Source organism: Leptonotus elevatus, chromosome 1 (assembly GCF_054856555.1).
Source record: "Leptonotus elevatus isolate MCC_2025b chromosome 1, RoL_Lele_1.0, whole genome shotgun sequence".
Taxonomy (NCBI): Eukaryota; Metazoa; Chordata; class Actinopteri; order Syngnathiformes; family Syngnathidae; genus Leptonotus; species Leptonotus elevatus.
This window is the reverse complement of record NC_141239.1, coordinates 14,989,524-15,002,322: the sequence shown is the minus strand read 5'-3', so window position 1 is coordinate 15,002,322 and position 12,799 is coordinate 14,989,524. Positions and strand designations below refer to the sequence as shown.

At 38.7% G+C, this 12,799-nt stretch overlaps 1 protein-coding gene across 3 annotated transcripts in view; it reads right to left on the bottom strand.

Moving 5' to 3' along the window:
• LOC147181006 (neuropilin-1a-like) overlaps positions 1-12,799 on the bottom strand; it is a 75,887-nt gene that overhangs the window by 30,658 nt on the left and 32,430 nt on the right. The gene's annotated exons all lie outside the window — the stretch shown is intronic.

Sequence of the window (12,799 nt, the reverse complement as noted above, 5' to 3'; positions counted from 1 at the left end):
TCAATTTAGAAAATACTAATCAGTAAACTTGTACATGTACACTGTAAGATTTGTATGAAAATGTATGTATTTATCTGAACCTTTAGGCTTATAACTGTGAGCCACTGCATTTAACAAACGGAAATCAAATATTAAAGCTTAATGTTCCATTGATATAACATTCTTCCATGCTTAATGTGTAAATCATAACCCTAAGTAAGACGTTTTGTTGAATATTCCCATAAAAAATTGATGTTTAAAAATCGATTCGGCCGCATATCGAATCAATTCGAGAATTGCGCGCTGTAATATAGCCATATATTGCCGAATCTTTATAGAAAAACACTATAAAACATTGTCCCGAAAAAAAAAGGCTGCAACACTTGACTGACTTGATCATTTGATTACAAAAATTGAATAGCCCCGGTCTTCATAAAAATTTAAAAAAAATCTTGAAAAATATTTCACCCCCCACCCCAAAAACAAAAAAAATCCAATAATGTTTTTTATTTTTTTACATTTTAATAAAAATATATTTTCTCAAAAAAATCACAAGTTTCACATTTTACTACTTTTTTTTTTTATAGAAAAACATGCTAATTTTCTCAGTTTGGCAAAACGACATATCTTTTTGGAACTTTTTTTTTCTTTATAAAAATAAATGCTCTCGTTTAAAAAACACAATTTTAATGTTTAAATTAAACTACAATAAATATCGGTTTACCCATTCCTGTGGTGGCGACTGAAAGGTTTCACTCTATCGTGAAAAAATGCCCAATCAGTACTGGAAATGCTTTTGATTTGAATTCAGAGGTAGAAGCAACGTAACATAACGATCTGATCGTCAAGGATCAATTCAACACAACAAGCAATTCTTAATAAGGACTAATTGCTTATCTTCGCTTTTACTTGTGCCCTAACAAACTATAAAATACCTTTTGAGAGCTGTTGGACCTTTGGGCAAAGGCAAACCTTGTCGTCTTATGACGTTCCACATTCTAGAAGAAGACAGTAAGTGCCATTCTTCGAGTCAACGCAAAACGTCTGAATATCAATAAAAGAAGGCACGCGGGGGCACCGTGGCCTCACTGGAGAAAAAGGGGGGCAAAGAAGTCATATGACACCCCGAAGCCACAGGAAACAATGGCCGACTTAATGAGACGACAAGAGGAGACTGTGTTAGCGGATTAGTGGCAGATTAGCAAGGGGACGTGCTGACCGGGGTGAAGCAAATGAGGAAATGACAGATTAGACCTTTAAGTGCAGGAAAAAAACGGATGCTTTGTGCAAACTTTTTAGAAGGTGCACATCTGGAAGGCGTAACCACTCACTTACAAATAATGGCGTAAGTCACAATGATCCACTTTCACTGGATTTACTAGAAAAGGTTTGCAAAAAAATGAAGAAAAGGGTTGTAATATGCATGCCAGACCTTTAGTTGGCGATGTCACTTTGTTAAGTCTGCTAACTACCTAAATTGATCAAGAACAAAACATTTGACTCCAGTGGTGACATGTTAGGATTCCCTCAAATTACTATACGACATGATTTACTCTTAACTCATTCACTGCTATAAATTCATTTGAACTATTTCTATTAGTTTAACGTTTTTTTTCTACTTTTGTTAACAAGAGTAAGAAAACCTAGAATTGTTTTTATTGTACATTTAGAAAAGATATAAAATTAGTGATTAATCGTGAGTTAACTAGTAAAGTCATGTGATTAATTACAATTTAAAAATGTAATCACCTGACTGCCCTAATTTTTAATCATCTTTTATTCTTTCTTTTTTTTTTTAAGAAAAATATTAAAATTTAAATTAAATAAAATTGGGGGCGTCAGGCAATTAATATTAGCAATCGTAATTAATCGCCTGACTTCACTAGTCACAAATCACAAATTTTATATCTGTTTTTTCAAGGTTTTCATACTCTAGTTAAAAGTAAAAATAAAAAATAAACGTTAAACTAGAAATAGTTAAAATGATTTTTTGACGTCTATAGCCGTCATTGGCAGTGAATGAGTTAATGACAATACAATTCACTTTGCGATGAAAGCCACTCCAATTAGTATACGTACAATTCACTCGTATTACGATATAATACAATGCCTTAATTTCAATTAAGATAAAATTCACTTTAATAATTGTGGTACAATTCAGTCTCGTTATGATACAATACAACTACTGTAGAGTTATAACAATTAATCTACTGTATTAATCAACAACGAACCGATTATCAAATGAATCAACAATTATTTGTAATCGATTAATCGTTTAGTGACTTTTAACTTCAAATTACCCAAATCCTCGGAATTCCGGCTTCTTAACAGTACATATTCTGTGATTTCTTTCTGTAGTCCTCCGAGAAAGCAGAACGGTCATTTTTGCCGACATCTGCTTTTACTTGGGAAAGCATTCAAAGCAATGATCAACATTTTTGCCAATTTTCTGATGTCTGAAATAAGAGATGGAAATTAAAATGTTTTATCCAGGTGTTTAATTGAAAAAAACAAAACAAACAAACAGATTATTAGTGTTGTGAGAGGTACAGAGTAACATGCCGATACCATTATTTCCAACGCTAATGTAGGACTTTGGATGCAGCATCTTGTGTCTTGCTCGTGTACGACACTCACTGATGTGAGACGTGTTCACTCCATGCCGAGCCAAGATATCCTACTGGCCCTGAAATGCTCGGAACCAATGGCAGAGCAGCTTTTTCATGTTGGAAAAAACAACAACCTAAGTATCGCTGCGGTATCGTCATCGGCCGATACTGCAAAACTGGGTATCGGAATCGGTATCGGGGGGCAAAAAACGGTATCGGAACAACACTACAGATTAATCAATTATTAAAATAATTGTTAGTTGCAGCCCTAAATACAACGCTCAAATAAAATTCCGATGCTGAAGAATGCACTTTAATTGCAATGAAATAAAGAAATTATGATACGATTCACTCCAATTACAATCCGATAAAATTCACTCCAATTACATAACAATGCACTTCACTCTTATGATAATTCACTTCACTTACGATCCACTTCAATTATCTAATTTAATCCAATTGCGATACAATAAGATTCACTAATTACTAACCACTTCACTCAAATAGTGATGCAATACCATACGCCCCGATTCCAATTTACAGTGATTAAAAAGCAAAATGATTCACACCAATGCAACATCATTTAATCTGATTAAGATATAAATCGTTTCTTTAACTACGATATGATGATGATCCACTCCAAGTTCGATTTGTAATCCACGCGATTCATTCCAATGGCGAGATGCGATGATTGGCTTCAATTGATAAGTGATAAACATCCCTCCAATTATGATGTGCTACAATATGATCGCGCCATTCACGGCGCGATACCATTCGCTCCAAATTTGACACTCGTACACGCAACACAAGGTTGTCACATAAAAGAGGCTTCTGTGTATCATTGTCCATCTAAGCCTTGCTGAGACGCTGCAGATGGCGCGTATGTGCGCGTGTATGTGCGTGCGCGCGCCACGTCGCCACCTGCCATCGCACGCGCGCACACGTCCATCTTTCTTCGTTTCTCACCTCCCCCGTGATCAGTGTGTGTGTGTGTGGGGGGGTCCACCTCATTTACTCTCTATCTCTCAAGCGCACAAGTGCGCGTGCCCCCCCCCCCCTCCCCACATCCCCCCATTACACGCACACGTCATTTTCCAGCTCATTGACACGATCAAAAAAAAAAGTTGACAAAAATCCACAATCGTTAAGAGGGAACAAGACAACTACGCAAACGAACACACACATATAGACAATTAATAATTGTGACACAAACTATCTGGAGCACGAAGAATTCCAGGGTGCCCCCCCCCAAAAAGACCCCCTCCCCCGCAAAATAAAGTGTGCCGACCGTCCTTCACCTCGGCGGTGCACAAGAAGCCTGCCGGGAAATCAAAATGGGAGCAGAGGAGGAGGAAAAAGAGGAATTGATTCTCATTTAGGCCGGCAAAAGAATGCAATTTGGGAGCCCCATTGTGTCTGACAGGCTGTTTCAACGCGCCGCGCTACACACGATGAGGTCAAATATGACATATGGCGTATAAGGTAAGCACTAAACGTGGAAGTACAAACTCTCTAATCAAGTACGATGACATCATCAAGTGCAGTCCTGACTAAACAAAAATCCTCGCGGTGGCTGTTGTGTGGGACAATAGTCAATAAATAAGTCAGAAAATGAATCGAAAAAATAAGCAATGTTCATATTGACAAGTATTTAAATATAGTAATCGTTTGGAGCCATTTTTAATTAAAAATTGTCCATATCCTCCAATTGGCGCATATCAACAGTAATTGTTCACTAATTTCTGTAGTCTATCAAAGAAGACTGATTATCTTCTGTGTTTAATCAATATAAGACTTTGGGAAACAATGACCGAGCCGGTAACACAGTAAAACATAACCCCCCCCCCCCACTTTTTTTTCCAAATCACTATACGAATACAAAGTACGAAATAAAGACTAATCACTGGTTGATAAACAGTAACCAGGCAAAAATAATAATTTGTAATGCACTTTAATGCAAAATTTAAATGAATCCGATTAGTCGATTAATCGATTAAATAATAAATAATAGATCGATTCTAACAATATTTGATCATCTTCTTTTCCTTTTGGCTTTAAATTGAGCGGCAGGACACATGCAAAGTGTCCGGGGGGGTCATGTCCCAAATTGAACAGAAAGGTAGCCATTTTAGTTTGAACCCACTATTTTGCAATCAGTGACACTCCTGGAAAGTTAGAAAAAAAATTTTGCCCTTGATGCCAGTTTTACCAATCAACCTGAAAACGGGAGGCCATGTTCTTCCTAACAGGAAAAACATAAAAACACCAAAAAGTCTCGGACCTATGCTTGAAATTCAACAGGAAGTCAGCCATTTTGGTCCAATTCCACATCTTACACACTGACACAATCCTACTTAGTGCACTTCTGGAGAGTTTATAGTTGTCTTATTATTTACCTGTGCTACATTTTGGGGATTTACCATCATCTTATTTTAACATGTAAGATTTATTTCAAGCCTTGCACCCTTTGATTAATGTGAATACATTTTTTAGGAGCAGCATGATGTATAGTATCGGTGAGCCAACTCCGCCTCCCAGTTGAACTCTTCCGGGTTCGAATGTCGGCTTAGGAGTTTGCAAGTTCTCCGCATGCTTGTGCGGATCTTCTACGGGTATTCCGGCTTCTGCCCACATTCCAAAAACATACAAGTTAGGTTCACACGATAAATCGTGTGAATTTAAACGCTGCAAATGACAAAGAAAGAGCTACTGCCAATTTGAGAGCGTGTTTCTTTTACCAGAAATAGTACTGCTCCGTAGTCATTAATGTTCTGGGATCACATAAAAAAAAGAAAAAGAAAGTTGAATCACACGAATAATTTGTCATCACATTCCGATTTAATGTGGTAACTTTACACTAATAAAAGCCGAGAGAGGCATTGTGTGTGTGCGTGCGTGCATGTTTTGCGAGGGAAAGGGGTCTTTGTGGAGCGACACTCAGTCATCAGCTTCCCTCCGAGGAGGGCAAAGCAATAAACGGTGTATCACTCCCACTTCACTGTGACAAGTCTGGACTACCTCCATCCTACCCCCCCCCCCACACACACACCCACACACACACACATGACATGAATTAGCTTGCTAAACACACAACACATGCGCATGTTCTTCTGCCCTGAAGCATGTACAGTGGTGCCTTGAGATACAAGTGACCCCAGTTATGAGTTTTGAGATATGAGCCATCTTTCGGATGATTTTTTATTTATATTTTGTGCCTTGACTTGAGATACGAGTGCTGTATGGTGGCACTGAACTCAACTCATTTCACACTAGAGCAGCTTCAGTATGGAAGACAGTCAGCAATTGGTGACATTTTTTTTTTTTTATGATCAAACTAAACTAAACAAAGAGAATGAAACGTGTATTTAAAACAACCACGCAGCAAAGTCTGTTTAGCCACCGATCAGATAACGGATAGCCTTAGCAATCCATATGCAAACACAAAAGGTTGAGCAACACATGTAGACAGAAAATATAACAATACACAAAGGCATATATTATTTATCCTCAGCAAAGATCGACACCAGAAGGGGCAACACAAAATGCATTCAATTGAAGCTGAAAATGTAGCAAAAACATTTTTGTTCTTTACATTCTATTTAATGACGTCATGGACAGAGATGGGAATTCCAGGTCCAGAAAGTAAAAACCCTGCCACAGTTTGGCTTTAGCTGCAGGTGCTTGTACTCTGTGGCTACATTCAAACTCAGGGTTTTTACTTTCGTGACCTGATTTTCCCATCTCTGGTCATGGAAGTACAATAACACAGAGTGCTATTTTTCTGATTCAAAAACACACTAGTAGGAGGGGGCGTGGTTTTACACATTCTGCAGACACGCCCCCGGCGTTTGAGAAAGGGAAACAATGGCTTGATTTTTCACATTTCATATATTGGGTTATTTTTTTTAGCTATTGAAATGACCTCTAAAAATGCATTCATTTCATTTCACAGGGACTTTGAAAGTTATACAGTTCATGTTTTGCGATGGTGACAATGCGACACGGAATAAACGACTTCCTATGGAAAAGAATGTGCATAACGTGTTGTGTATGCGTGTCTCCCGACAGGAGGTCGCCCCTCAGGCGTTACGAGCAGACAGACACGACACATTCCTCCACCGGTGAAGCAAAAACAAGACTTTATTGTCCATGTCACTTGTTGACCACCATTTTGGTTTCTTGCTCTCCATCATGCTTATTTAAGAGAAGTCAAGAGTCATGCTCTTGATGGCCTGATAAGAGAATAAGAGTCTCATGACTGGACTGCATTTGCTGCCACAACAGTCCTGGCCATAGCCACATATTTTTAATTTTATTTTTATTAATTTTTTTTAAATATATTTTTATTATTATTTTTTAAATATATTTTTATACTTTTTATTCTTTTTCTTTATTTTTAATTTTTTTTAATTTTTTTATAACAGGCCGTGGACCGGGATGGACTGGCCATTTGGTAGCAGAAAATATTGAATATTGAGTTTTGAAAGAAGTTTTATGTTTTCTCAGCTCTCAGACAATGTAGGGTATGGCAGCTAAAAAAACACGCCCCACTTAGCTTTCAACTGTTTGCACGTCTAACAACGTCTGTAATATATCCCACAGAGTCGTCACATAGCTTCTCCACGCTGTGACGCGAGAGACACCAAGTAGCTCGCGGGCTTCCGGATGCCGTGAGCTTGTCTAAGACCACCTTGCTTGCTATGGTCCGAGTGTACTGTCGGTCCACACAACAGAGACACTACAGGGGAAGTCATCCGTTTATCCAACATGGTGGAAACACATGATTCATACTTCCTGCTGGTTACAATATACACCCACATTACGTTTCAACATGGTAGCTCGAATAACACAAAATACACTTGGGAGTTTAAATAGCAACACTGAGCTGTTTTGTATAATGTGGGGGAAGATACTGTAGCTACCTAGCTAATAGGAGTGTGCCCAAAAATCGATTCTCATAAGAATCGCGATTCTCATTTAGTACGATTCAGAATCGATTTTTAAATGTCCCAAAATGTATTTTATTTAAATGATTTGATACTGTCTTGCCTTTGTCTGTGTGTGCCTTTGTTTGGAGCGCTGTTCATGTTGTACCCGATTTGGCCACTTAGGGGCAGTGTGGTTCCACGCGGTCTGATACACTGTTAAGTTGTAGCCACATTAGAGAGTAGAAGGAAAAAGTCACGATCAAGTTATTCCAATAAAAGTTGTTTTTTTTGCAGTGTGGAGCCGTTCTTTTGAGTGATAAAAGTGCCGCGAGTAGCGCGCTAATTAGCATTAGCGAGTCAGACTGGAGTAGATCATTACAATTCCTTGCACATCTATAGATTGAAGCAAAAAAATCATTGTCAATCAAGTCATTTTGAATAAAAAAATCATTCTCAATCGAAAATCAATTCTGAATCGAACCGCAGACCCAAAAATCGGAATCGAATCGTGAGACATTCAAGATTCCCATCTCTACTAGCCAGATAGCCACTGACGGAATGATTGGGTTATGTTTGTGCTAACTCGCAATACAAGGTCTACTTTTGCTGAACTGAATCCGATTGATGCACACACGTTGTCAGCGCTTTGTTTTAATGAAGCACCGCTAAACTTTGGATTGGATTATAACATTTCGTTTTGAGTAGGCTACCAATAAAAGGCATGTTTTCACTGAACCAATTTTGACTTGTGTTGTCAGGTTTCCATGACTTTGTTTTAATCTTGCGTCGTTCTAAAATGACAATAAAAAGTCAAGAGGGTATGCCATGACTCGCAACACAAAAAGATTAGATTAAGTGTAAATTATGAGTTGATTATTAACCAAGAAAGGTAGATTTGGACTGGATGGAGTCTGATTGATGCATGTTGTTCGCCAGCACTTTGTTTTAATTAACCAAAGACTGACTGCCAACTTTGGATTTTGAAAATTATGATGCGAGGACATTATTCACAAAATGTTCTGCCAAACTGACTCAGATCTATGCGGGCCACCATTACTCTGTTTTAATGAACCTACTGTCAACCATCAATTTTAGATCATTACATGATGTTCTGAACAGGTTTTCAACAACCAAACGTTGTTTTCACTCAACTGAGCCTGATTGAGTCGAACGCATCAAGAAACCTATGACTTTGTTTCAATAAATCAATCGTCGTCAACCTTGGAAACGTTACTAAGCCTTTTTTAGTGACATTTATGAAAGTCAAAGCGTGACAACGTTCTTTTATTGCATCCGGATATCCTGAAGGCATGACCAGTGCACGTGAAGAGGAACAGGAAGTCCAGTTTAAGGAATAGAAAGTGACTTGGAGGAGGCCACCAGTCGAAAAATAACCATTTGAAACAGAAGGAGAATTTGCCACAGAGTGGTAAAGAAGGGTGAGGTCACCTAAGGTCATGCTGAGCCAATAGGATTATGACTGAGCCTAATCAATCCACTGTCATTTTAAAGTCCGTTGGCATCCATGTTGGCATTGACAAAACCTCCCGTGGGAGAGAGTGGTGGCTCAGCCAACTACAGGGAGAAAAAAAAAAAAGACGTCCTTAATTATCCCGCCACCGACGCATGTTCCTGAACCAGCGCCTGCGCTATTTCTTTCCCCCTGCCGCTCGGCGAGGATCGGCACTTTGGCGGCGACGCTATTTCAGACGTGCGATGAGACCAAAGTGTGATTGCTGCCGTCTGTTCACTTTTAACGTTGATGGAACGAGAAATAAATCACTGGAGCAAGACTGGATTTCTATTTTGTTTTTTTGTAAAAGGTCAAGCCAAAATGTGTTGCCACTTGGAGTACAGGCCGCAAATCATAAAAAAATAAATAAATACAATCTGAAAAACTCTTGATTTCAAACTAATCCTGAAGGCAACATTGGGCTTGATTAAATAAAGTGATAAATACTACACAGATAAATAGAATATTTCAATAAACGTTTTAGGGCATTTTGAGTGCCAAATGTTGAAACTGGGATTTCAAAATGTCCCCGAAAGCAACACTAGAGCTGATTAGATAAAGTGATATCAGACACACAGATTAGCTATGGATGGATGGATAGAGAGATCGATAGATAGATAGATAGATAGATAGATAATTTATTATTATATTATTAATTTATTCAACACTTAGGACATTTCAAACAAATGCTCTTATGGTGAGAGTGACAAGTTGAGATTTCAGGACTGTCCCTGAAGACAACATCGTGTTACTAGCTATTTGAATTGTTGACGGATCATGAATTTGAAATGTTTAATGGTATTTGGAACGATCACAGGGTTGTTGTGTGAGGAGAAATGTAATTTCAAAGTGTCCCTGAAGGCAACGCCAGGACAGATAGAGCGATTCAAATGGAAAAGATAGACAATTACCAGCTACTAGATGTGGATATAAAACCAGAACATTCATGCAGCTGTTGTGTAAGCAAATGTGTGATTTCTGACTGTCCCTTAAGGCATCACCAGACTCGATGAAGCTATAAAAACTGCACATAGATAGATCATAGATTCTCTCGGTCTTGTCTTTACCCTCCCACACCACCCACTCCTCTGCGACATATTTGGAACGTTTGACTTACTCCCAAAAACAACAGCAGTGCAGCCAAGCCAGAGAGCTTTCGAGCTACACGTCGCCTTCATCATCCAACACAAACACACAACAATGTAATCATGAAGGAGGCCCCCTCAAACCACACAACATGAAGCTCCTGGGTGGGCTGGAGCGATCACACTTATGAGTTGAACAGCAAAGTAAATACACTAAAAGCAAGTTGAAGTTGTGAATTTTTTGAGAGAAAGCACACATTAAAGTTGATTCAGTCTAAGGGGACAAACGTATTGGGACACAGACCTTAATCAAAAGATGGCCAAGAGTCCTTTACTGTAAAACAATCACACCTGCAGGTGTCCCAACACTTTTGGTCAAACTGCATTTTCAGTTTTTCAGTAGGTGTGCCAGGACTTTTGTCCAAAATCCACATTTTCTTCATTTACACTTCATGAACATGTCCTAATACTTTTAGTCTAAATTCCAAATTTTGTACTTGATATTGACATCTCAAAACGGGTATTTTCTTCACTTTTCACTTTCTGGAGGTCTAATAATTATTTTGTCCACACGACACATTTTCTTCAATTGGAGTTTCCAATACTTTTGTCCAAATGTTACGTTTTATTCAAATTTTGGTCACATCCTTTTATGTGTCCAAATATGTTTCTAAACTCAATATAATTTCATTTTTTTCAGCTTCACTTTCTGTGTCCTAATATTTTGCTGACATTTTCTTGACTTTTCCCCTTCCCGTAGTTGTCCCAATACTTTTGTCCAAACTCCACATTCTCTTCAGTTTGTTGTCCTAATGATACTATGTTACACATGTTCTTCAATTAGTTCATGTGTCCCAATATTTTTGTTTACAATATATTTTCTGGTGTCTCAACACATTTGTAATCTTCTCATGTTTCATTTCTTCCCTACTTTAGGTGTCCCGATACTTCAAACACATTTTTTCCCTTAAGCCAAAAGAAAGTCTTGTTATTCCGTAGAGATGATCAAACATACCTTTACCCCCACCCCTCCACGTGTCTTGGCGTTGACCCCAGACACACACACACGGAAGACGACATCAAAAAACAAGAGCCCTTCTTTATGGAGTGTGAATGTGTGCATGTGTGTGTGCATGCGTGTGTGTGTCCAGAAAGAAGGGCTCTTGCTTTTTGACGGTGTCTCTTCTGTCTCCTTTAAAGGCTCCATAAAGGCCTGGTGAGTAAATCACAGCCGCACAGATGGTCTTTTCTCCACTACTATCGGATCGTGTTGCAGACCCGCGGGACTCATAAGCATTAGCGCTGTAGACGCTTTGTACTATTTTATTTTTTTTCCCTCTCTCATATTTTGTAATGTCCTAGTGTGTGTGCGCGCGTGCATGCGCGCGCGTGTGGGCGACGCAGAGAGCAACGGTGCAACTATGCCATAACACCTGCAATGTGATGAATCAGACTGAATTGGTTATCATTTTTAATGGAAGTTAATGTTGCTCACGTAAGAGTTAACTGCTGATCCCGTTTGAATTATGTTGCAAATCAAAACAGCAGCACCAAGATGAACTCAGTCTTATTTCGTTCTTAGTATTAAAGAGTAATGTCACATGAGAAAAAAATGATAACGTGTTCTTGGGTATGGATTAATGCAAACAGATATTGGCTTCCTACACTCTAATGGAAAAAAAAAAAAGGATTTGCTCAAATGACCTTGAATTTCACATTATTGTAATAATTCATGATCATTTATGTGAAAGCATTGATCAGACTTTATCAATGACTAGCATTCCGGTAGTCCTGTGGTCGTGCCACAATATTGTGTGTCCATGTTTGTGTGACGGGGAAGTTGAGCCACTTATTATTTCCACCCAATTGACCTTGTTTACTGACATTTCATTTCTCCAAAATAGGGACTTTTTTCTGAGTAGACGTTGATGTTTGGTCATTCCACAATGTTGTATGCATCCATGTTTATGGTCCATGGGAAACTGTTACTTATTAACTTTGTCCAATTATTTCTTGAAGCCTTACGTCATTTCTACTAAATGGGCCTTTTCTTTTCAGTTGACTGAAGTGTGGTCATTCCACAATGGTGTGACCAATAATTTGTAGTAGTTTGAGTTCTGGATAACTAAGCCACAAATTTGCATTGTCCAATCTGCCTTGTTTCTTGATGTTCCATGCGTGTTCCGGGAAGCTACGACACTTCACCTCACTTTCACGTCATCTCTGCATAATCCTTACTTTTTCGTCCAGTACAATCTTGCCATGGCCACTCCACAATGTTGTGTGTCCAAGCAATAGTTTAGTTCCACCCAGTCTGCCTCATTTCATGTTTTGCTTCATTTCTCTAAAATAGCATTTTCCCCTATGAGAAGCTTGACATGTGGTTGCTCCACAATGTCGTGTCCATCAGTGTTTGCGTTCCGGAGAGCTGTGCCACTAATTTGTGCTACCCAGTCTGTCTTGTTTCTCATTGCCTTGTGCGTCCATGCTATGCTATTATTACTTCAGCCAGGTCTGCTTTATTTCTTGCAATCATGTAAAGACAGAGTTCTCAACAGCTATTTGCATTCCAGTAGACTGACATTTGGTCTCTACACAATATTGAGTGTCCATGTGTGTTTCAGAGGCGCTACGCCTCTATCCTGGATAGAGCTTGTGCACTATTTTTAATCACTCTCATCTACC